At 48.0% G+C, this 24766-nt stretch overlaps 1 protein-coding gene across 1 annotated transcript in view; it reads left to right on the top strand.

Annotated features, from left to right (window-relative positions):
* The window catches only part of Kcnmb3 (potassium calcium-activated channel subfamily M regulatory beta subunit 3), a 74359-nt gene that overhangs the window by 41488 nt on the left and 8105 nt on the right, over positions 1–24766 (top strand). The gene's annotated exons all lie outside the window — the stretch shown is intronic.

The raw sequence follows: 24766 nt of genomic DNA on the forward strand, positions 1-24766 counted from the left end.
ACGTGTGTAAGTTAAGTAAATATAAATAAGAGAAAAACATTTTTTGAGTCAAGTTCTCTCACTATGTAGTTCTGATTGGCTTAGAACTTATTATGTAGCTGGGTGATGGTGGCGCACACCTTTAATTCCAGAACATGGGAGGCAGAGGCAGTCGGTTCTCTGTGAGTTCGAGGCCAGCCTGGTCTACAAGAGGCTTGATAGTAAAAAAATAAAATAAAATAAAATAAAAAAAGAAGAATTTATAGAACAGGCTGACCTTGAACTCACAGAGATCTACCTGCCTCTGCCTGAGTACTGGAATTAAATCTGTAAACCACTACATCTTCAAAGCATTTATACATTTATAAATTGATAATATTAAACATCTTTTTAGTAACTTGAAATCTAAAGGTCATAAGGTTATTTATTCTAAGTCAGGTAATAAAATATTCTTTAGGTATCTGGCTGATTTGTAAGCAAGTTGAAAGATTAAAACATTGACCGGGGTGGTGGCGGCTCATGCTTTTAATCCCAACCCTCAGAGACAAAGACTGGTGGACTCTGTGAGTTCGAGGCCAGCCTGATCTACAAGAGCGAGTTCCAGGACAGGCTCCGAAGCTTCAGAGAAACCCATCTCAAAAAACAAAAACAAACAAACAAAAAGATTAAAGCATTGAAGAAAAAAATTAAAACATTATAGATAGCTTTTTGTTGCTGTTGTTTTGGATTTAGGGACAGGGTCTTGATAAGTAGCCTAGGATGGCCTTGAACTTCTGAACCTACAGCTTCAGTGTCAGTTAGGATTATATGTCTGTACCCAAAGTTAACCCCGACTAGATTGGAGCCTAAGTGAGGTCCTTGCAGAGTAATGACTAAATCCAAGATCAGAACTGTGATACCCCAGAAGGGAGAGTGGAAGATGCACTCAGAACCCTAACAGGACCTTCCTGTCTTCATTGATTTTCCTGCTGCTGCTATAAAGTACCCCGGCAAAAGCTAATTGCAGGAGAAAGGACTTATTTTGGCTCTTAGTTCTGGAAAGATACCGTCCATCATGATGGGGAAGTCACAGCAGCAGCTGGGAAGGCATGGTGTCTGGTCATAGTGCATCTGCACTCAGGAAACAGACTGGACAGGAAGTGGGGTTGGATTCTAAAACCTCAAGGCCAGCCCCTCATGGTTCATTTCCTGTACAAAGCTCTACCTCCCAAAGGCTACACACACCCTAAATAGTTCCACTGCTGGGTACCATATGTTCAAACACTGGACCTCAGAAAGAGAGTTCTCCTTCAAATCATAGCCCTTCCCAAGTCTGAATTCACTGAGGGCATCAGCAGTGTGATAGTCTAAGCAGCCTGGCTGCCACGCTGTTTCTGGGAAAACCTTGAAACATTCTGGCACATCTAAAATATAAAAATAGCTGGAAAATCAACTTTTTAATTTTGTTTTGGAGATGGAATCTCATATAACCTAGAGTAGCCTTGAACCCATTATGTAGCTGATACTGACCTTAAATTCCATATCCTTCTGCCTCCATCTCCCAAGTACCAAGATTATGGGCACTCACCACCATGCGCAACCTAACTTCTTTTTTGTTTACTTTTTGATGCAACCCAGCAGGCCTTGAACTTGCTCTGTTGCTAAGTCTTGCCTTAAATTCATTATCTTCCTGGTATTTCAAGCATGCACCGCCACAGCTGGTTTATGGGCTGTTGGGGATGGAGCCCCAGGCCTTCATGAATGCTAGACCAGCACTCTTCCAACTGACTGCATCCCCAGCACCAACATTCTACATCTTTAAAAATATATATTTCTTTTTCTTTTTTATACATGTGTATGTTTTACCTGTGTGTATGTATGTGTGCCACATGTGTACAGTGCCCACAACATCAGATATCCTAGAACTGGAGTTATGGGTGGTTATGAGCCATCATGTGGGTTCTATTTTATAAAAACCCCAAAAATGTCAGAACAGGTTGAGTACATGAAAGGTCCTCAAAAATACCCAGAGGATGAGCGTAGTCTTGTAATAATTTCCTGGATTCTAATTCTGTGAGCTGCAAATCAGCCCAGAGTCTGCAGTAGCTTCTTGCCTATTAGAAACAGACACAGAAGTAGGCAGAGAAGGAGAGAGCCTGTTGTGTTTAGTTCTGTTTTCCTGCTGTTCTTAGTTACAGTTCTACTGCTGTGATGATACACCATGGCCAAGGCAATTTATTAAAGGAGCCATTTAATTGGGGCATTGCTTACATTTTTAGCGAACTAGACCATGACCACCATCATGGCAGGCAGGCATGGGGCTGGGGCAGTCGTTGGCAGCTTTACATCCAGATCTGCAGGAGGCAAACAGGCAGAGAAAGAAATGGAGGTTCGGCGTGGAGTGGGCTCTTGAAAACTCAAATGCCACCTGCAGTGGCTCACCTCTTTCAAGTGTGAGGCCTGTGTCAGAAAGCTGTAACTTTACTGTGAACTATGGATGGGGCAGAGTGCACTGTTCTTCCCACAAGGTGGCCTTCTAGAAAGAGCTGTGTAAACTCTGACCAGTGAATGCATTTGGAAGCAAGGACGTGAAAGGAAATACCTGGCAGGTCCACATGATCTTGGTGGGAGAGGCAAAGATCTGGGAGGAATATCTGTGGATATTTTCATATGACCAAAGACGATAAGACATAACTCCGGGTGTACTCCCTCATGCTGGGCTCTCCAGCAGATAGGGCTGAGGCAGAGCCGATCCCGCTGGTCTCTCCCTGGGGCTTAGCAGGATGTCGAGTGTCGATGACCCAGATCTCCCCCCGGCTATGGAGAAGAAACACACTGAGTAGGGAGTTTGTTGAAGCAGGATCTCGTTTAATTGTTTAGGTAGGAACTTATGATATAGGGTTGTGACAGGGAGTGGGAGTCTTGGGATGGAATGAGGTGGAGTAAGAAATAAGGGCCAATAACATCCTGCTATGCTAGTGGTGGCTGGGCAGAAGTGGGTTTAAGTTGGGCTGTGTTGAGTCACTCACATGCAGAAGTCATGGCCAAAGACAGGTCTCCAAATTCAAGCCAGGCTCAGAAAGTTACACTGGGTCTCATGAGGCCCAACACCCTCTGTCCTTGTATTTACCTAAGTTTACAGTAGATTTCACCTCACGGTTTGCTCACTTTAATAATAAAAATGAGAAGAGCTTTGTTTTGCACTACTCTTAAGCTCAAAAACCTCAAAAAAAAAAGTCCCCTGGTTTGTCTCCACTCAGACCTTTAGAATATAACTTTTGATCCTTGTTAGCCTTGCTGGCCAAGGGACAGATTGACATCCAACAAAGCCATACCTATGACAACAAGGCCACATCTCCTAATCCTTTCTGAAGAGTCCACCAACTGGGAACCAAACAGCCAGACACATGACCCCATTGGGACCATCGCCATCCAAACCCCCACACTTGGTTAGCACATTAGGCTGCAAGCAAAAAGCAGTGATGTGGGATTCCCCTTTGTATGCTGTGAATATCATTGGTTAATAAAGGAACTGCTTTTGGCCTATAGCAGAGCTGTAGGGGAACAGAGCTGAAAACTAAGCTGAATGCTGGGAGAATGGAGGCGGAGTGAAAAAGAAGCCATGGAGCCGCTGCTGGAGATTTATGTGCTGAAACTTTGCTGGTAGGCCACGACTTCGTGGTGATGCACAAATTAATGGAGATGGGTTAAATTAATATGCAAAGTTAGCCAATAAGGAGCTAGAGCTAACGGGCCAAGCAGTGATTTAAATAATACAGTTTCTGTGTGATTATTTTGGGACTAAGCAGCCAGAAACTAACTAGCGGCCTCCTTACCACACAGTCAGACCTGACTGACTGTGGGAAGCAGAGAGAACTCTGTGATTGAGCCAAAGACAGGGACATCTTTGGGAAGGGTACAGGTTTCCTCTCTGCTATCTGTGGCATGAACATGTGGCAGGAAGTGAGCAGAACGAGGGCACTGTGGGTACTTAAGCAGGGAAAACTTTATCCAAACCTTGGCAGGTGAATATCCTGCTGATATTTCCCAAGCATCTTATGCGGGGCCTCATCTCCCTATCCTTCTCACTGGGTTCACTCTGTGAGCCCCTGTTCCCTGGAGGAGGAGACCCTGCAGCAACATTTGCATTCTGAAGGATGGGGTTTCTCTCTTGTCCTCATATTTACATTTCAAGGCTTGGTCGGTGGTCCTTCAAGGGTAACACACAATTCTCTTACGTTCGTAAAAAGGAGATCGAGACATAAGAAGACATAAATCTGAGGGCTACGTAGGCTTCCACAGTGCTGCTCCTGATGGGCTTCAGTGCCTGGGATGCCCCACAAGTCAGCTGGAAACCTTACTGTCTAAATGCGGGGCTGGGGGTGTGCTACCAGAAAACAGTAAAACATATAGTCCGCACTACCTTTTACTGAATTGTGGGGAACCATTGTCTAAATTCCATGCAAAGTCTCTGGGTAGGGTCATGTCTGAACAGTGAGATCGTGAACTTCTGTTGCTAAAATTCCTTCCTGCGGAGACATGAATAATATCTGTCTACCTCCTCTCCTGAGGCACGATTCTGCTGAAGGTCACTCTGGGGAACCGAACCGATGCGTTTATTGCCTTTCCTTGCAGAGCACAGACGAGGGATCATCCACAGGGGTATGGAAGCTCCTTTCTCAACAGGCAGCAACTGAAAAGCCTTACTCAGCATTGCAGGAGCTTCCCCATAGCCCCAGAGATGGGGTTCCCTCTCAGTCTTCCCTGGCCAATATATGTAGCTCCTCCCCGAGGCCATGGACAATTAATGCAGAGTTGCATACAGCATGTGCTAGGGAGGAGCTAGATACTCAGGTGGGGCTCCAATCACCCTCTCCACCCCGCCATGAGAGGATATAGACAGACGCAAGCCAAGCTGGGATGATCTTTTGCAAGGGGGCACAGGTAAATGCTCCAAGATGGCAGCTCCTTGGCTTGGAGGACAGCCACTTGCAACAGCTTCCAATGCAGAGATGGTGAACTAGTAATGCCTTTCTGGCAAATCCCTTAATTTCCTGGGGATCTAGTTTCCTTGTGTGAGGAACACGGGAAACATGAACTTTATGGTGTTGTGGCTCTGAGGGTACAGCTGAGTGGCAGGGTGTGTGAGGCTCCTCATTTTCAGCCCAACAGGAAAGAAAGGACAAAAAGAGGGAACGACTCAGGGATTGTGATATTGCACCCATCAATTAGTTATGCATTTTTTTTGAGACAAGGTTTCTCTGTGTAGCTTTGGAGCCTGTCCTGGAGCTAGCTCTTGTAGACCAGGCTGGCCTCGAACTCACAGAGATCCGCCTGCCTCTGCCTTCTGAGTGCTGGGATTAAAGGCATGTGCCACCACCACCTGGCTAGTTATGCATTTTAGAATTTACATATTTCACTACAATTCTAACACTTTGTAGCCCAGATTGGCCTCAATTGCAATCATCTTGCCTCTATTGCCCAGATGTTGAGGTCACAGGCATAGACCACCACGCCCTCTTGACCTCCTCCCAGATGTTGTAGGTCATAGGCAGACTACTAGGTCCTCTTGACCTCCTCCCAGATGTTGAGGTCACAGGTATGGACCACCATGCCCTCCTGACTACCTCCCAGATGTTGAGGTCACAGGCATGTACCACCACGCCCTCTTGACTACCTCCCAGATGTTGAGGTCACAGGCATGTACCACCATGCCCTCCTGACTACCTCCCAGATGTTGAGGTCATAGGCAGACTACTATGCCCTCTTGACTACCTCCCAGATGTTGAGGTCATAGGCATGGACCAACATGCTCTCTTGCCTACCTCCCAGATGTTGAGATTATAGACATGGACTACCACGCCCTCCTGACTAACTCCCAGATGTTGAGGTCACAGGCATGAACTACTGTAGTGAGGGGCTGCGGGCAGGCCTGCTTTTCATCCTGCCCAGCTCCCACACAGCTAGCTTAGCCCCAGAAATAATAACACACAAATTGTATTCATTTAAGCACTGCCTGGCCCATTATCTCTAGAGAGTTAGTTACTGACTAACTCTCATATCTTGATATTAACCCATTTCTAATAATCTGTATCACACCACGAGGTGTGGCTTACCAGGAAAGATTCAGCATGTCTGACCTGGTGGCTGGCTCCATGGCATCTGCCTCATTGCCCTCTTCCCAGCATTCTATTCTGTTTACTCTGCCTACCTAATTTTCTGTCCTATCAAAGGGCCAAGGCAGTCTCTTTATTGACCAATGAAAATAACACAATAGACAGATAACCCTCCTCCATCATTTCCCCTTTTTCTGTTTAAACAAAAAAGAAAGGCTTTCATTTTAACATAGTAAAATTACACATAACAAAACAGTTATCAAGCAAGAATTACAGTCACAATATTTATAACTAAATCTTTATCATAATAATGGAAAACTATAACTACGACTATCCATTCTTTAACTCCATCAAAGACTCCAGAAGGATATATTACCTAAGTATACAAGAAGTAAGCAACTTCCAAAACTCTAGAAATGACAGAGACATCTCGCTGCCTGGACAGTCACCCAAAGTTCCTCTGTATCGTTAGGGCATTCATCTTCAGCCTTCAGGCCCATAGTATCCAGAGACATTTCCATGAAGCAGGAAATTTCAAAGGCAGTTCAGTCACTATCTGTTATATCCTGGAGAATGTCTCGCAGACTCTTTCATGAATCAAGAACCTCGAAAGATCATCTCACCTTTAGGCAAGTTTAGCAGTCCTCTCTCTGTGGGTTCTCTGTGTCCAGTTTATACAACAGTCCAGGCAAGAACAGTTTCTTGCCCAAATGGCTAACCAACTCCAAAAGGAGCCTCTTCGATGCCCTTCTTCCTCTTGAAGTAGATTGGTGCTGCCAGGAGCAGACGTGTCTCATTGTCATGAAAAGTCCTAAGTTATTAAAACATTAAATGCCATGTTCTGTAGTCTTTGAAAGATATGAATGTCTATCTGAAATATATCTATGTACTTCTAGAAAATCAGACTAACATTACTACAAGCTTTACTATTATCGATGATTATCCATTAACAACCTATATTTTCTAATTATACATTACATTTTTAAAATGAACTACACAATCACAATACATCAGTCAAGATCAGAAATATATATACATATAACAAAATTGACCTTAAAATCCATACCAATGAAATTATTCATATCTATATCATATCCCCCTTTAAATGTAAAAGAACATTTATAAACAATATTTGGGAATAGCCATCTGTAGTGAGGGGCTGCGGGCAGGCCTGCTTTTCATCCTGCCCAGCTCCCACACAGCTAGCTTAGCCCCAGAAATAATAACACACAAATTGTATTCATTTAAGCACTGCCTGGCCCATTATCTCTAGAGAGTTAGTTACTGACTAACTCTCATATCTTGATATTAACCCATTTCTAATAATCTGTATCACACCACGAGGTGTGGCTTACCAGGAAAGATTCAGCATGTCTGACCTGGTGGCTGGCTCCATGGCATCTGCCTCATTGCCCTCTTCCCAGCATTCTATTCTGTTTACTCTGCCTACCTAATTTTCTGTCCTATCAAAGGGCCAAGGCAGTCTCTTTATTGACCAATGAAAATAACACAATAGACAGATAACCCTCCTCCATCAAACTACTACACCCTCTTGACTACCTCCCAGATGTTGAGGTCACAGGCATGGACCACCACGCCCTCTTGACTACCTCCCAGATGTTGAGGTCACAGGCATGGACCACCACACCTTCTTGACTAATTCCCAGATGCTGAGGTCATAGGCATGGACCACCACGCCCTCTTGACTACCTTCCAGATGTTGAGGTCATAGGCATGGACCACCACACCTTCTTGACTAATTCTCAGATGTTGAGGTCATAGGCATGGACCACCACGCCCTCTTGACTATTTCTCAGATGTTGGGGTCACAGGCATGGACCACCACACCTTCTTGACTAATTCCCAGATGTTGAGGTCATAGACATGGACCACCACGCCCTCTTGGGTATCTCCCAGATGTTGAGGTCACAGGCATGGATCACCATGCCCTCCTGACTACCTCCCAGATGTTGAGGTCACAGGCATGGACCACCACACTCTCTTGACTACCTCTCAGAGGTTGAGGTCACAGGCATGGACCACCATGCCCTCTTGACCACCTCCCAGATGTTGAGGTCACAGGCATGGATCACCACGCCCTCTTGACCACCTCCCAGATGTTGAGGTCACGGGCATGGACCACCACGCCCTCTTGACCACCTCCCAGATGTTGAGGTCACAGGCATGGACCACTACGTCCTCTTGACTACCTCCCAGATGTTGAGGTCACAGCCATGGACCATCACGCCCTCTTGACTACCTCCCAGATGTTGAGGTCACAGCCATGGACCGTTACACCCACTTTATTTTGTTATTTATTCATTTTCTGAGAGGCACTGTCTCTCTCCTATCTCTGGCTGTCGTGGAACCCACTATATAAACTAGGCCAGCCTCAAACTCACAGAGATCCACCTACCTTTGCCCCTGCCCCTGACTCCAAAGTGCTGTGATAAAAGGCACATGCTTCGCACTCAGCTCTGACCTAGTTTCGATGTTAAAAATTAACGGGGTGGTCTTCAGGGTCATAGATGTGGCTCTGGAAAATACATCAAGTTTATTTCATCATTATAATCATCCTTTCCCTTTGGTCAAAGGAGATCTACAGTATGCGTGGTGGGAAAGGAATCTGGCCTCTTGTGGGAGGTGAAGGATGGAGCCTGGGGTGGGAGGCTGGGTGGTGTGACTGTCTTGAATCCATCCTGTTCCTAGCTTCACGGCTCACTAAAGAGGTTGATGTGTGTTTATTTCTCCAAAGTTCTTCCATAAATCCCCTTAATAACCCTACACAGGCTGTGACCCTGCCATCTCCAGGGGAGGGAGCTGATTTGCACAGAGACAGCCCACTGCACACTCCACACAACCCCCAAATCTGTGACCAACCCAAGCCAGGGGCTGACAGTCTTGCCCCTGCCCTGGCCCTGTGGGAGGAAGAAGCTGGCAGATCAAAAAAGGTTACCAGCTGGCTCCGGTGACTCACAACTGTGGGTCCAGCGCAGTGAATAACAAGACAGATGACTCAGACTTCAGCGGGGAGCAGGGAGACACTGCAGCAGCTCATTAAGACCGAGAGCAGCAGAGCTGAGCCCAGCTAAGGGCAAACCCCCTTCTAGTGGATGGGCCTCTTTTGAGACAGGGTATCTTGTTGCACAGGCAGGTCTTGGACTCTTGCTGGCCCGTCTTCTACCTCCCCAGTGCAGGGCTTACAGAAATCTTGTGTTTGCTGCTTCTTCCCAACCAATCTTTCGTCGTGCCTAGCTGTGTCCTGTTCTCCATTCCCTAGGCGTTTCCTTGCCACTAAGCTCTCAACTCGGTGTGTTTGTGCTGCCGTTTTCCATGACGTCCTCCAACCGGGTTTGCTTCTCTTTCTTCTGCACATTCAAGTACTTGGATTAACCGTGCTTGGGCCTCTATTTCTTATGTCTACCCACAGAATAAAAGGGTCCGTAGGCAGGAACTTCTCTGCTCATGCACACAGTTATACTGAGGGCTGGAAAGTCCTGGTTAATGTGTTGACTCACTAGACCCTTTCTGAAATGTTACTGCTTGGCCTGCGTTGCTGAGGCCACAGCATGCTGTGCTGACCACAGGCCTAGAGGGCGTGATGGCTCTAGTGCCCACTGAAGTGGAGGGCAGATGGCTGGGCATGCGTACTCTTTCCTAGCAGCCTCTGCTTTGCCTGTGGGCAGGCTTCTGTCCAGACCTCCCTTCTTGCTGTCCTAACATTTTTTTTTTTCTTGGACAGGATCTGTCTACATAGTCGGAATGTCCTGGAACTCAGTATTTAGACCAGGCTGGCTTCGAACTCGAGATTTACCTGCCTCTGCTTCTACCTCTCATATATGTGGTGGTATATGTCTATAGGCTGGTGTTGCTTCAGCTTTGAGAGTCTGACCCAGAGTAGTTTATTCGAGGCATATTTAAACGCAGCACAGTCTGGGAAAGAGTTTCTTGGTTACAGTGAACTCAGTCCCACGTGTCCAAAGCTTAAGACTTGCTTACTTTGAAACTTTTTATAAAGTACAAGTGACATCTTCCATAAAGATAGCTCCTATAGAGTAACTGAGAAAACAATCTCAAGTTTGGGGTCTGGGGAGGGTGTGGGGTGGCCTTGGCTACACAAATACTGAAAAGGTCACCAGGCTATTAATCACATCCATCCCAGGCTTCTGGGCAGAAAAACAGGTTGCATGTCTCGTCTCTCCCTTGGAAGAGACAATCACGCATATTTGATGCTCTTGGTTCTGCTGTGCTTATTATCTGTGAGAACAAAAACCTCTGTGCCTCCTACAGCTCAGCGAGGACTCTCTCACACTGACAAAATCCAAAATCCTGGAGATTAGTCCACGGGCTGGATTTCAGCAGCCCTCGTTTGGTACCAGCTGGTCTTCAGTTCATACTGGAAGCTCAAAGAAATTGGTTCTCAAGTTGGCAAAAGAATGCCATGGCAGCAGGATGGGGGACGCGCCCTCAAGAGTAAAGACAAGCAGGCAAAGAGTGGAGTTTCCTTCTGTGTCCTTTTATCTAGGCTGCCACCAGCCTGTAGCACCCACATTAAGGGTGAGTCTTCCTCCTGCAAGTAATCTCTTATAAGAGTCCAGAAGCTTGTGTGTTAGTTAGTTCCAGATGCAGTCAAGTTGACAGCCAGGATTAGTCATCGCATCAGCTATACGTGCGGGGCTCCCAGTGTCCTTACGGCCCTTTCTCTTAAGTTCACTTGCATCATAAGTTCACATTTAACTTGGGAAGAAATACAAATCATCCTGTACCGCTCAGGATGATTCCAGAGTTGCGGACTCAGCTCCCAACCAACTCTACACTCATCTAGCCTCAGCTACAATCATGAGCTTGGTAACTGCCTCATTAATCATGCCAGTGTTTGGGGAGGGAATCGCTCTCGTCCAGCCTGCGTGTGACTGAGTGACAGCGTGTGACAGCTCATTCTCGTCACCTCTCTTCTCGCCTCCTCTGCATATCACTTTCCTAGCTTTGCCGTCCACTTGATGTCTGAGGACACAATTTACTTGGCAATTTGCTGTAATGCCGTTCCCAGGATTCAATTTTAATTGGGAAAGAAAATCCGCTATGGATTCAATCATCATTTTCTTTTTTTCTGAGGCAGGATTTCTCTGTAGCTTTGGAGCCTGTCCTGGGACTCACTGTACAGACCAGGCCGGCCTCGAACTCACAGATCCGCCTGCCTCTGCCTCCTGAGTGCTGGGATTAAAGGCGCGCACAACCACCGCTCGGCTCAATCATCATATTTACTCTGTGTCCTGAATTCTGCATGTCCTGTAGGATCTGAGAACAAGGATAAAGAAGAAAAACGCCTTTGTCTGTGAGGACTTGCATTTCTGCAGGTCAGCAGAAGATAAGGGCTGGCAACTTCAGCTCCCAGGAGTAGCTGTGGTTGGGTAAAGACATGAAGGTTGAGCACATGGTTAATAAACCAAGGAGAAGCAAGGCAGAGCAGAACTGCAAGAACAAAAGACAAGAAAGAAAGGCTGTTCATGACAAGAAGTTTGGAAGGGGCTGGAGAGGTGACTAGATGTTTAAGAGGACCTAGATTTACTTCCCAGCACCCATATGATAGCTCAAAACCATGAACTCTAGTTCCTGATGGGTCCAATGCTCTCTCCTGGCCTCTGCAGCCACTATACTTGTATATGGCACATGGAGGTAAAATAGTCATGCACATCAAATGAACTAATTAATTAAAACTGACGGGGTTAAGTGACGGGGTTAATTAAACATGATGCTTTAGGGTTTTTATCGCTGTGTATGGCAGTTGAAATGAGAATGGTTTTCTTAGGCTCAGATATTTGAATACTTGAATATAATTGGTGGAACTGTTTGGGAAGGATTAGAAGGTGTGGCCTTATTGGAGCAGCAGGTGTGTCAGCGGGAGCAAACTCCGAGGTTTCAAAAGACTCAGGCAGCTCCCAGTGCTTTTCTCTGCCTGGTGGTGATAGATCGAATGTCAATCCTTACCTGTCCCTTCAGGCTACTGTCTCGGGCTCTAACTCTGACACTGTTAACCCAGTTAAACACTTGCGTGAGTCACGTTGGGCGTGGTGCTTTGTTACAGCAATAAAAAAGTAACAGACATGGGCAGAAGGCCTCAGTTGTAAAATCAGAATTCTGATGAGGTTCTAGCTGGCCCTGCTCAAGCACGTGTCTCTGGGTCAGTGTATCTCCTGTAGCCTGTCTGGAGAGAGCAGGGAAAATGGCAAGATTGGCCTATAGCCCCTCACAGCTTTCCTGCCCCTCAGTTGCTACACTCAGGTTCCTTCCCTCCTCACAGGCACCTCTTTCCCACAGAAGAGTGTCTACCCTTCGCTGTTCTGAAATAAACAGTCTCTTCTGTTGAGGTCAGTCTGGTCTCCTTCTGCTTCCCGTCTCCTTAAGCACCTCAGAAATCTAACAAATACACTGTGATGAAACACCACGACCAAAACCAACTTGGGGACGAAAGGGTTTATTTGGCTTGCACTTGCACACCCCAGTCCATCACTGAGGGAAACGAGGGTATGAACTCAAACAGGACCGGGACCCGGACACAGGAGCAGAGGCCACGGAGGAGCGCTGCTCACTGCTTCTCTTCCACGGCTTGCTTTCTTAGAGCACAGCGCCACCCACCGGGGCCAGCACCACCTACAATGGGCCGGGCACTCCCGCATTAGCCACTAATGAAGAAAAGGCGCTACCAATGTACTCCAGTCTTTTGGAGGCATTTTCTCAACAGCGAGTTTCTCTCCCAAAATGACTCATGTCTGAGGTAACTGAGTCTCACCGGCTGGTTCGGTTTAGATACAAAATGTCCCCGCAAAGGCCCACGAGTGGAGGGATTTGTATACAGGTGTTGGCACCACTTTGGAAAGTTCTGGAACTTTAGGAGCTAGAGGAAGCAGAGCACCAGAACATGTTTTATTGGGGGGGCACCTTTTGCTCCTGGGCACTTTCTGTATTTTTGTCTGCATCCTTCCCATAACAGGTGACGGGTTCACCTTGATCGCCTACCAAGCAACCACAGGTTGAGCCCCATGAAACTCCAGGGGCCAAACTAAATTCTTCCTCGTTTAAGTTGTTCTTCCAGAAACAATATTGTTTTGTTTTTCTTTTTTTTTTGTTTAATTTTACGTGTATGAATGTTTTGTCTGGTTGTATATTGGTGTGCCATATGCATGCCTGGTGCCCACAGAGGACGGAAGAGGGCATCGGATGCCGTAAGACTGGAGGTACAGCCGGTTGTGAGCACCATGTGAGTGCTGGGAACTGAACCTGGGTCTTCTGGAACAGCAGCCAGTGCCCTTAACCACTGAGCCAATTCTCTAGCCCACCGCCGAGTCTTAGAAATTCTGGAAAATCAGGTAATGATATAAATGATAAATATGTAATGATGGTCTGTGAGATAGACGTTGCAGGATGAGCAGTGGGCTGCATTCCCGCCAGGATCCCGGCTCCCACATGGCTAGCTTTACACCCAAAATAATTACACGAAAACCGTATTTATTCAAACACTGCCTGGCCCATTAGTTCTAGCCTCTTATTGGCTAACTTTCACATATTGATTCAACCCATTTTTAGTAATCTGTGTAGCACCACGAGGTGGTGGCTCATCGAGAAAGATTCAGCGTGTCTGACCTGGAGGCTGGCTGCATGGTGTCTGACTCTGCATGACTCTGCTTTCTCAAACTCACTCTGTAGTTGAGGATGACTCTGAACTCTGACCCTCTTGCCTCTACCTTCTGACTGGAAATAGAGGTGAGTGCTTTTGTGTCTGCTGTAAAGCTAATTTTAAAGATTGAATTGATTATTATTATTATTTTTGAGTGCGTGTACATGATCTGTTTGTGAAGGTGTGTGGAGTTGGCTCTCTCCTTCCACCTTTACCTGTTGTCTGGTCACGGAACCCAGGTCACCCAGTCTTGGCCAAATAACCCTCTACCTACCGAGTCATTTTGCAGGGTTATAAAGCTAATTCTTTTAACCAGAACAGACAATTAACCAGAAAAGGTGCCATGTTAAACCTGTACCCTAACATAATATTTGAAAAAAAAAAAGACTGTGTCTGGGACAGAACATTTCCTCTTGTTATGTGTAATAATGTATTAGGTATGTCTGTCTCCAATTACACCAAGTCCCTGGGGGCTCGGGACTTTCCATAACCTCTTGGTCTCTATGACAATGCGCCTTGTGGCTTCAGAGGAAGCACAGGTGGTGCAGGTGCCAGGCAATGTTGGGGGAGACCTGTTGACTGCAGAACCGCACAGGTACACGAGCATCTGTGCCCGAGTCCCCACCTCTCTCGGAAACTTCCACAAGTCCTGCAGCTCTGGGTGAACCAGAGAGAGCTCCTGGTGGCTGTGGCTAGGCAGGGAGTTGGGAACTCCCTCTGGAACCCCATTTCTGATGATGCTCAAGCTTCCTGAGTTCTAGAAGGGCACAGCTCGGGCAAGCAGCACCCATTCTGGCCAGCCGCAGGCCTCATGCAGCCCTTCAGCATCCCGGTCCAAATCACACTGCAGGGTGGCCGGAGGCACCAGGGGAGGTAAGTCCCCACCTGAATCTCCCACTAGAGGTCATCCTGCCAAACAAGCTGTGTGCACTTCTAGAGGACAGGCTGAGATTGGAGGCTCAACTTGGTAGGTGCTTTGAGGAGGCCAGGTTTCAATGCCTCCAAGGTACCCCAAACTATACCCTCTTATTCCCCAACCCCTACCCCACCCACCTCCTACCCCCATCCCACCACCTACCCCATCCCACCACCACCTTTGGTTGTTGTTTTGAGACAGGATCCCAGGTAGACTAGCTGGCCCCAAGTTCTCTATGCAGTTAAGAATGGTCTTCCTGCTTCTACTTCCCCAGTGCTGGGATTACAGGTATGGACTGATGTACCTGGAGCACGGGTGATGGAGGCAGGCGGTGTGGGTTCTGGATCCCAGCTCTCAGGCAGTGCTCAATACCTTTTGTGTGAAGAAATGAAGAAATGACTCTAGCCTTTGTTCTCATTGGTGAAGTCTTGATGATCCAGACCAGACTCAGGTGCCAGCTCCCCATCTAGGCAGCTGTAAGATTCTGAGTGTCTGCTACCTTCTTATCTTGAAATAGTGACACTTATCTACGTGTGCCCTAGCACAGGGGTAAACCATCCTTGAACGCTCTAAACTAGATAAGACTGTGTATCCTGTATACATTAGCTTTTTTATATTATTATTTTTGGTTTTGTTAGTTTGGGGTGGGGGAGGTTGTTTGTTTGGTTTTTGTTTTTTGAGACAGGGTCTCCTGTAGCCCAGGTTTGACTGCAAACTTTCTGAGGCTGACCTTGAACTCCTGATCTTCCTGCCTTCACTTCCCCAGTACAGACAGAGGTGGCAGGTGCGCACCACCCAGCTATGCCGCAGATAAGAGGAAGTGAAAAGGATCGTTTTAGGGCCCCAGCTCCCCCAGGGCGTGCAAAGCAGAAGAGTTTTAAGCTTCAGGGAAGTGGGGCTCCCACGCCTGTCCTAGAGCTGGGGCTGCAGAGGAAAGGAGAGCAGTGCCGGGGTTTTGAGTAAAGAGATATTAAAGATGTGCTGGCATGTTCTTGGGAGGCGTACACCTTGAGGCCAAACTCTCCCACCACAGGAAGCTTGCTACTAGGAGCTGGGTACCAGCTCACCACCCGTTTTAACTACCCTCCTGGGCTGGGGCGTGAAGAAGAGGGAGGGGCTGGATGGGCTGGGGATGAGATTCAGGCAGGTAGGAGGGTCAGACCACAGAGCAGAGAAAGTCTCCTAGCTATGGTCTAATGCTTTTATGAGCAATTACAGTGAGCCCCTGCATGGCAGGAGATTGAGCAGCGACCAGGCCAGCAAGTGAAAGTTTAGATGCTGCTCATGACGAGGAAGACAGTCAGTCTGTCCCCGGCAGCTGCATCTCACTTTCATTCCTGATATGCAGAGCTGGATATCAGCTCCCACCCTGAACTTGGTGGTGGCTTTTATTCAACCTCATTTGCTATTTTGAAAAAAAAGTTGTTAAGCAGTTTTGTAATTAAAAGCAAACACCCAGAACGGTGAGAACAATGACCAAAGCCTCTTTTTTTTTTTTTTTAAAGCAGAAACAAATTTCCAGAAGGTGCTAGTTGAATATGCTCCATTGTCCCGCGCTACCGTCTCGCCAGCAAGAACCACGCGGGACACATAGGATCCTTCTGCAGAAAAGCTTTATGTCTCTTGGGAGCTAGAGCATAAGCCACATGGCGGAGACCCAGATAAGATGGAACCCATCCCTTATAAAGGAAACAGATCCTGCTCTGGACGTGTCTTTTCTTGGATTGGTTAACTGCTCCCAGTCCCAGGTGAAACCTCGGGAGTAGGCAGGGACGCAGCGGTAGAGAGTTACAAAGCATGTGCGCTGGGATTAAAGGCGTGTGCCGCCACACCTTGGGGTCACAGAGGTCAATCTCTACCTTTGTTCCTAGAAGCAATGGAGAATGTGGTCCGGCCCTCCACATATCCCCCTTTTTTTACTTCTTTGCAGAAAGGCAACTCCCTAGGAAGGTAAAGATAGAGGTCGCACTTCCCAAAATGAAAACATAAAAATGGGCTTACACGGAATCTGTCCCTAGGCTCATGACACCTGGAACCTATCTGGCCTGCCCTCTGCCAATTTTCTGGGAAAGGGAATATATGGCAAGAAACCCTTAAGCAGAGCGACTTATCTCTCAGAGAGGGCCATTCTCTGTGCGATGCTCTTCAGCTCGACAACCTTCAGGGCTAGCTAAGCCAAGCACTCCACCCTGTGCAATGGACCACAGTCCTAGGGGTGCAGGAGCTGGTTGGCTTAAACCTTACTGCTTTAACATAGATAACCACACATCAGTAGAGGCCCCCTGTTCCAGGGCAGCCAGCGCTTGTGCAAAAACCACTTTGTCCCTCAGACTTTGGGATTTGAGTCAGCAGACCATCCAGAGGAGAAACACTATTCCATAGCAGGACCGTTCCAAACATTCCAACCCCCACCCATTCTTTGAAGTAGGGGATGAAGGACACAATCCAGGACTGGAATCCTTTGGCCAGGCTTATGTCCACTCGCGTGGAGTTGATTGTCACGATGGACCATCTCAAGGAGGACAGCAAATCATCAAAATTTTCCTGCAAGATACAAAGACAATTCTCGGGACAAGTTAGCCACTTTTATAAAGTTCTCATATGGTACATTGGTCACACATAAGGCTGGAGTTTTCCATTCACAGCCCAACTGGGCAAGCTGCCATAAGATATCCACCTGTTCTTTATTCTACCTCTAATAGATGTATCTATGGTAGCCTGTTGATCCAGGGCTGTAGCCATTGTGGTAGATAACTGATTGAGGGTCTTTGTTTTCCATGTTATGGGCCGTGCTGTCCCAGTGGTGCCTAGGAAAAACCCAGGCCCTGTTTGTTGATATAAGGTTTAAGATTTATTGGCTCCCGTACTCCTTGCCAGTACGGTGGCCTCGGGTTCCAGAGCCCGCCCGTCATCCAAGGGCTGTGTGCGGCCCTGGACCTGCTCGCTGCGCGGCTCCCCGTGTCCCGCTGTGCGGCTCCACCCCCAGGCGCCCCTGCCTTCCCCGCGGGGCTAGCCTAGTTCTCTGAGGCTGTGTTGGTGGCGGAGTGTGGCGGGAGCCGACACTCAGACCGAGGCGGCACAGGCAGCAACATCTCAAGGTCCGCGCCAGAGCCGCTGCGGCTCAAGGGGCCGATGGGAGAGGCGGCGAACAGGGCCGCTTCCCTACTAGCAAACTCTCAACACCTGTGCCATAGCAAAAGCAGCTGTAAACAAACTCTCACAGACCCAGCCAACGACCCAATCACTTTAAAAATCTAAGGGCTTTTTGCATCTACCTCCCTGTGGATCCTGAAACATTAGATTTAAAACCAAATAGTTGTAAGCTGCCATGTGGTCACTGGGGAATTGAACTCACGACCCTTGGAAGAGCAGGCATTATTCTTAACCCCTATGCTATCTCTTCAGTTCCTTATTCAGATGGAAAATCTCTCGGGCTAGTAGCCAGCATTGTTCGCCCCGCCCGTTGCCCCAGGCTATGCCTTTGTTACCTAGGATCAGCACAGCTCAGCTCAGCCAAGCGGAACAGAAGCCACTCCAGCCTCAGAGCCCCTCACAGTTTCAGGCACATTGCAAGCCTTCTGACCTGGCAGCTTGTGGCACCGTTCTCATTCTCGGTACTGCTGTGATACCCTCCAGGCCAGGCACCAACTGAGCCTGCGCAATATGCCTCCCACCATAGCCACAGAGCAAAGCTCCGTTCCAGCCGCCCTCCAGCCCCAGCTGCACCCACTCCGAGCCCAAACCGGTGCACGGAGCAAAGCTGAACTCAGAGAAGCAGGCTTGAAAGGACCTCATTTAATCTTTAAGGGAATTTGGGCGTCGTTTAGTCTCTTTGGCTGCTTCCTGCTGTTATTGGGCCGCTGAATTTTAGGGGTATACATTACAACATTTCAGGAGGTCTCGGTGATTCAAACCACGTAAATCCCAAGTACACCCTTAGGCTCTCCCCCTCCGTGGAGACGAAAACAGAACCTCCCTCCCAAAACACCACATCCTCAGCAGTCTCCAAGTTCAAATATCCCTCTCCCATCCAGTACACAAAAGACAACATGAACAACACAACATAAAGCTTTTGACCCTGCAAATCAGCCCTCTCCCCCATCTCCACTCTCCCAAAATCACCGGGAGGTCCTTTTTAACTTTTTTTTTTTTTTCTGTCTCCCCCATTCTTTACCGGGGGGTCCTTTTTAACTTATCTGGGTGCGCGCACAACCTCCCACTGCTGCTCAGTTTCTGATATGCTCTCTGGACTTTAGAGCGTACCTCTCTAAGCACGCATGCCTGCAGTTCTGAATCCTCCTTGTGTCCAAGGGGTCTCCGGTGGTGCAAAGTTCTTCTTTTTCCCGGGTATCAGCACCAGATGTCCCGCGCTACCGTCTCGCCAGCAAGAACCACGCGGGACACATAGGATCCTTCTGCAGAAAAGCTTTATGTCTCTTGGGAGCTAGAGCATAAGCCACATGGCGGAGACCCAGATAAGATGGAACCCATCCCTTATAAAGGAAACAGATCCTGCTCTGGACGTGTCTTTTCTTGGATTGGTTAACTGCTCCCAGTCCCAGGTGAAACCTCGGGAGTAGGCAGGGACGCAGCGGTAGAGAGTTACAAAGCATGTGCGCTGGGATTAAAGGCGTGTGCCGCCACACCTTGGGGTCACAGAGGTCAATCTCTACCTTTGTTCCTAGAAGCAATGGAGAATGTGGTCCGGCCCTCCACACTCCATGCCGAGTCACAAATGCAGGGGAATCCTTTCAAGGTGAATTGTAACATGTGGCTGGGCTACAGTGAGCCTTTAAGGAACAGTTCTTACACAGTTCCCATGTCAAAGGGCAAGGCTGCTTGCTGGCTTCTGTCCCGATCACACCCAGAAAGCTAGGCAGCCAGCAAGTTACCTGCTCATGAGCACTGGAACTGCTGCTGTGCTCAGGACTGGTGGGAAAGTTGCCCTCTGCAGGGATGACTGGGCAGGGAGGACAGGGCAGGGAGGACTGGGCAGGGAGGACAGAGCAGGAGGATAGAGCAGGAGGATAGAGCAGGGAGGACTGGGCAGGGAGGACAGGGCAGGGAGGACACAGCAGGAGGACTGGGCAGGGAGGACACAGCAGGAGGATAGAGCAGGAGGACAGGGTAGGAGGATAGAGCAGGAGGACAGGGCAGGGAGGACTGGGCAGGGAGGACAGAGCAGGAGGATAGGGCAGGAAGGACAGGGCAAGGAGTACAATAGGGAGGACAGGACAGGGTGAATAGGGCAGGGTGGACAGGGCAGGGAGGACAGGGCAGGGAGGACACAGCAGGAGGACAGGGCAGGAGGATAGAGCAGGAGGATAGAGCAGGGAGGACAGGGCAGGGAGGACTGGACAGGGAGGACAGAGCAGGAGGATAGAGCAGGAGGACTGGGCAGGGAGGACACAGCAGGGAGGACTGGACAGGGAGGACAGAGCAGGAGGATAGAGCAGGAGGACTGGGCAGGGAGGACAGAGCAGGAGGACAGAGCAGGAGGACTGGGCAGGGAGGACTGGGCAGGGAAGACAGAGCAGGAGGATAGGGCAGGGAGGACTGGGCAGGGAGGACTGGATGGGAGGACAGGACAAGGACAGTAGTGCCACAGAGGACACTTGTTGATGTCTCCAGGATACGAATATTCCTGGCAAAAGATAAATGCTTTGACTCATCTCACTGCCTAGATGAGATCATTCTCAACCACTCTGAAAACCTGGGATGAAAAGTGCTTGAAATTCCACTGAGTTCATTCCAGACAGGGCTTTTACAGTCTCAGCAACGGAAGACAAGCTAATAACATCCAACTCGAGGGATGCAGGCAAGAACTGGACATCTTATCTGATTAATGGACTGTTAAATCATCAGTAGAAAAAATTCTTTACAAAGAATTGCTAATGACATAGAAATTAAGCGAGGATATTAAAAATATAAAATAAAAACATAAAAAAATTAAAAAACCCTAAACGATCTAATGTGGTCAGATTTGTTTAAAACAATATAAGGACAAGAATAATCCAGGAAGGGAATTGTACTTAAAACGGCAAACTTGGGGAACTGGAGAAATGATGTAGTAGTTAAGAGCATTGGCTGCTCTTCCATAGGACCAGGTTTGGTTCCCATCACCCATACAGTGCCTTGCAATCCTCTGTAGCTCCAGTTCCAGGGGATCCAGTGTCCTCTTCTGGCCTCCAATGGCACCAGGCATGAATGTGGTGCACAAAATACATGAAGGAAAAACATTTATACATATAAAAGTAATTTTTTTAAATGGCAGAGTCGGGGCTGGAGAGATGACGGTTCAGTGGGTAGCATTGCCCACTGCTCTTGCCAAGGGCTAGGATTCAGTTCCTGGCCCACATTCGGCAGCTCATAACCACCTGTAATCCCAGCTCCAGTGGGGCTCGGTGCCTCTCTGCCTGTGCCGGCACTTCACTCGAGCATGCACGTGTGTGTGTGTGTGTGTGTGTGTGTGTGTGTGTGTGTGTGTGTGCGCGCGCACGTGTGTGCATGTGTTAACAAGTCTTAACAAAGAAAGAAAAAGCAAGGAAGGAAGGAGGGAGGGAGAGAGGAAGAGAGAGGGAGGGAGGGAGGGAGAGAGAGAGAGAGAGAGAGAGAGAGAGAGAGAGAGAGAGAGAGAATGAAGCATGTTTCCTTTCAATTTCCCTGCAGCTTTCAGGTTTCCCACACTGATGAGCTGGAAGGTGAGTTACACCCTTCTGCCTGCTGCCATTCCATGGTCCATTCTGTGGCCGAGTCAAAACTGTCTGTGCTCACGGAGAATGTGCAGCCCACATCCATTACTTAGAGAAGTGACTGCTTTGCTCCCTTCTGCTTCTTCACTTTCTAAAAGGCTTTTGGACTTTTAGAAAGTGTGTATGAATGTTTTGACTACATATATGTATGTGCACCATGTGTGTTCTTGGTGCCCTTGGAGGTAAAACGTGGGCATCGGATGCTCTGGACCTGGAATTATGGATGGTTGTGAGCGGTAAATGCTCTAAGTGATGAGCCACATCTCCCTCCAGACCCTTTCATATCTTTGTTTATGAACCACTTACAGAGGGTGTAAAAAGATGTCAAATAAGACAGTGAATTGTCTGTTTATCACACTTCTGTCAATGAGGCAGTAATACTGGGTATATATAAATTAGAACTGAATCTTCCAGAAGAATTAATCAATGTTATACCATCTTTACAATTAATATAGATTTTTAAGGTTCATATCAGTGTTCTCTCCCCCCCGCTGTGTGTGTGTGTGTGTGTGTGTGTGTGTGTGTGTGTAAGAGAGACAGAGACAGAGACGTGTGTGTGCCCTTGGAACCCAGAATAGAGTGTCTGATCCCTCAGGGCTGGATTTCCAGGAAGTTGTAAACTTTCTAACACAGGTGCTGAGAACCAAACTCAGGTTCTCTGCAAGAGAGCTGAGGTAGAAGGGTCATAAGCTCAAGGCCAACCTAGTCACAGAGGAAGACTCTGGCTCAAGCAATTAATCAACCAACCACACAAGCAAATGTAGAGCCAGAACACTGACCGCCAAGTCCCTGAGGATTGCTGACACTCCAGGGGCAGCTGGGATGCCCTTCCTCTCCTCGGCACCCTGGTTTGGAAAGGGTTCTTCTGTGGGTTCCCGTGAAATGGTATGTGTACCATGTCTGCATTACCTGACACTGAATCTCACATCCTTTGGAGTCCAGGCTCCAGCTGAGTGATGAATTAAATTCTGTGTTTGGCTAGGCCTGGGTCCTTGTCACCCCACAAACGTGGGTCCCAGAAGGTGAAATTTATTCTATCTTTTGTTCTATGGGCTTTTCCCCCCATTTTTCTTCCCTCCCTCCATCCCTCCCTCCATCCGTCCCTTCCTCCCTCTTTCTTTCTTTCTTTCTTTCTCTTTCTCTTTCTCTTTCTCTTTCTCTTTCTCTTTCTTTCTTTCTCTTTCTCTTTCTCTTTCTCTTTCTCTTTCTCTTTCTCTTTCTCTTTCTCTTTCTCTTCTTCTTTAAAATACAATCTTGCCCAGGCCAGCCTCAAACTCATAGTCTTCCTACCTCAGAACCCTGGGGGCAGGTTCTACAAGCTGATAGTAACATGCCCAAGCTAGGGTTCCCATTTTCAGATGCTTTTAGTCCTTTGTGATTTTCTCTTTATTTTTAAGGTTTAGTCTACGTTGACTGTGTACTCAGCTGGGGTAGGTAGGCAGCTCGCCCCATGGCTGAAGTAGAAGCCTATTACTTTTACAGTCATAAGCTAACTGGTCTGTTGTATGCAGACAGTTTTCTAGTTCCCCTCTATCTGGTGTCCTCTGTGTGTACTGCATAAACTATCCTCTCGAAAGGGAATCCACATGCAAATTTTCAGTGACTACATTATCACACTCTCTATGAAGTCACCTCCTTACAGTGGTGCTCTGGGACTGTCAGTTTCCCTCACGTACTTGGTATAAAGTGGGCAGAAGTAGAAGGGACGGCACCTCTGGCCTGGGATGAGCAGAATCTGGCAAGTCAGGCCGTTTCCCTGCAGCTTGCCATTTTCATGGAGTGTATGCGGTGAGTATATTAAAAGCACCGCAGAAAGGGCTGGGGAGATGGCTCAGTTGGGACAGTGCGAGGATCCATGCTTGATCCCTCAGAAGACACACAAAAACCCAGACCCTGCTGGAGGCCAGCGCAGGAGCATCTCCAGGCTTGCTGGCCGGCTGGAGCCACGGCCCCAGGTCCCATGGAGAGACCACGTTTCAAAGAGAAAGTGGAGAGGGCTGGAGAGACGGTTCAGTGGGCGAAGCATCTGCTGTGTAAGCATGCGGACTTGACTTCAAACCCAGCCCCAGTGCTCTTACAGACAGGGGAATCTCCAGAGGCTCCTAGCCTGGCATATGGAGTGCTTAAAAGAAAAGGAAAGAAGCCAGGCAGTGGTGGCACACGCCTTTAATCCCAGCACCTGGGAGGCAGAGACAGGCAGATCTCTGTGAATTCGAGGCCGGCCTGGTCTACAAGAACTAGTTCCAGGACAACCAGGACTGTTAAGCAGAGAAATCTTTTCTAGGGAGAAAAAAAAAGGAAAGAAAAGAGAAGAAAATGAAAGAGACATGTCCTCTGATCCCACATGGATGTGTGTACCAAAATGTTCTCTCTCTGTGTGTGTCTCTCTCTGTCTCTCTGTCTCTCTCCATCTCTGTCTCTCTCTGTCTCTCTCTCTGTCTCTCTCTGTCTCTCTGTCTGTCTGTCTCTCTCTCTCTCTCTCTCTCTCACACACACACACACACACACACAAACGGGAAGGAGGGAGGATATTAGATATTGACAAGCAGGGCTGGTAAAATCACTCAGTGGGAAAGGGTACCAAACACCATCCCTGGTAACCTGTATTCAGTTTCTAGAGTACACATGGTGGAAGGAAAGAAGTGATTGCTGCAAGTTGTCCAAAAACAAAACCAACAAAACAGAACCCCCCCCCCTCAAGCAAGCCTTGCTGGGACCCACAGTGGCATTAGCCAGAGGGACAGGTGTTCTTCTCGGCACTGGGTCCAGGACAGTCTGGGCTGTCCACCGTCACAGTCTGCAGTGCCAGCAGCGAGAAGACAGGAAGGAGCAAGGGGATGAGATCAAACATGGCATATGCTTTAGGAAAACAAAGTAAAGCAAAACACAGCTGGCAGTTCCTTCCATGGGACTTTCGCTTGGCTCTAAACTTCAGAAGCTTTCTCAGCAGAATGGGGGATCTGAGTTCCCATGCTTGGAGCTGCATCTCTTTGGCTTGGAATGGATGGAGGCTGACCTGGGGGAGTGAAGTTACCATGGCAACAGGAGGACTCAGGCCTGACCACAGGGAAGCCATCATGGTCTGGCCAGTGGTCCAAAGGCAGGAATGTGGATCTTGTGATGATTTCAAAAGGCAGCAATAAGCATTTTAATGAGAACTGTCATGATTTTAGTGTTAGCAAACAATACTACATTAGGAAAAAATAGACAGAAAAGACCAAGCAGATGCTTGCGTGCCTGGATGCCGCCTGTGGCTGCCACCATGTCTAACTGTGATGGCCTCACCACTCAGCAGATATCCCTGTGAATGGATTATCTCAGCTCCCAGGATAGAAGCAACAAGGGAGGG

Source organism: Myodes glareolus, chromosome 20 (assembly GCF_982192425.1).
Source record: "Myodes glareolus chromosome 20, mMyoGla1.1, whole genome shotgun sequence".
Lineage (NCBI taxonomy): Eukaryota > Metazoa > Chordata > Mammalia > Rodentia > Cricetidae > Myodes > Myodes glareolus.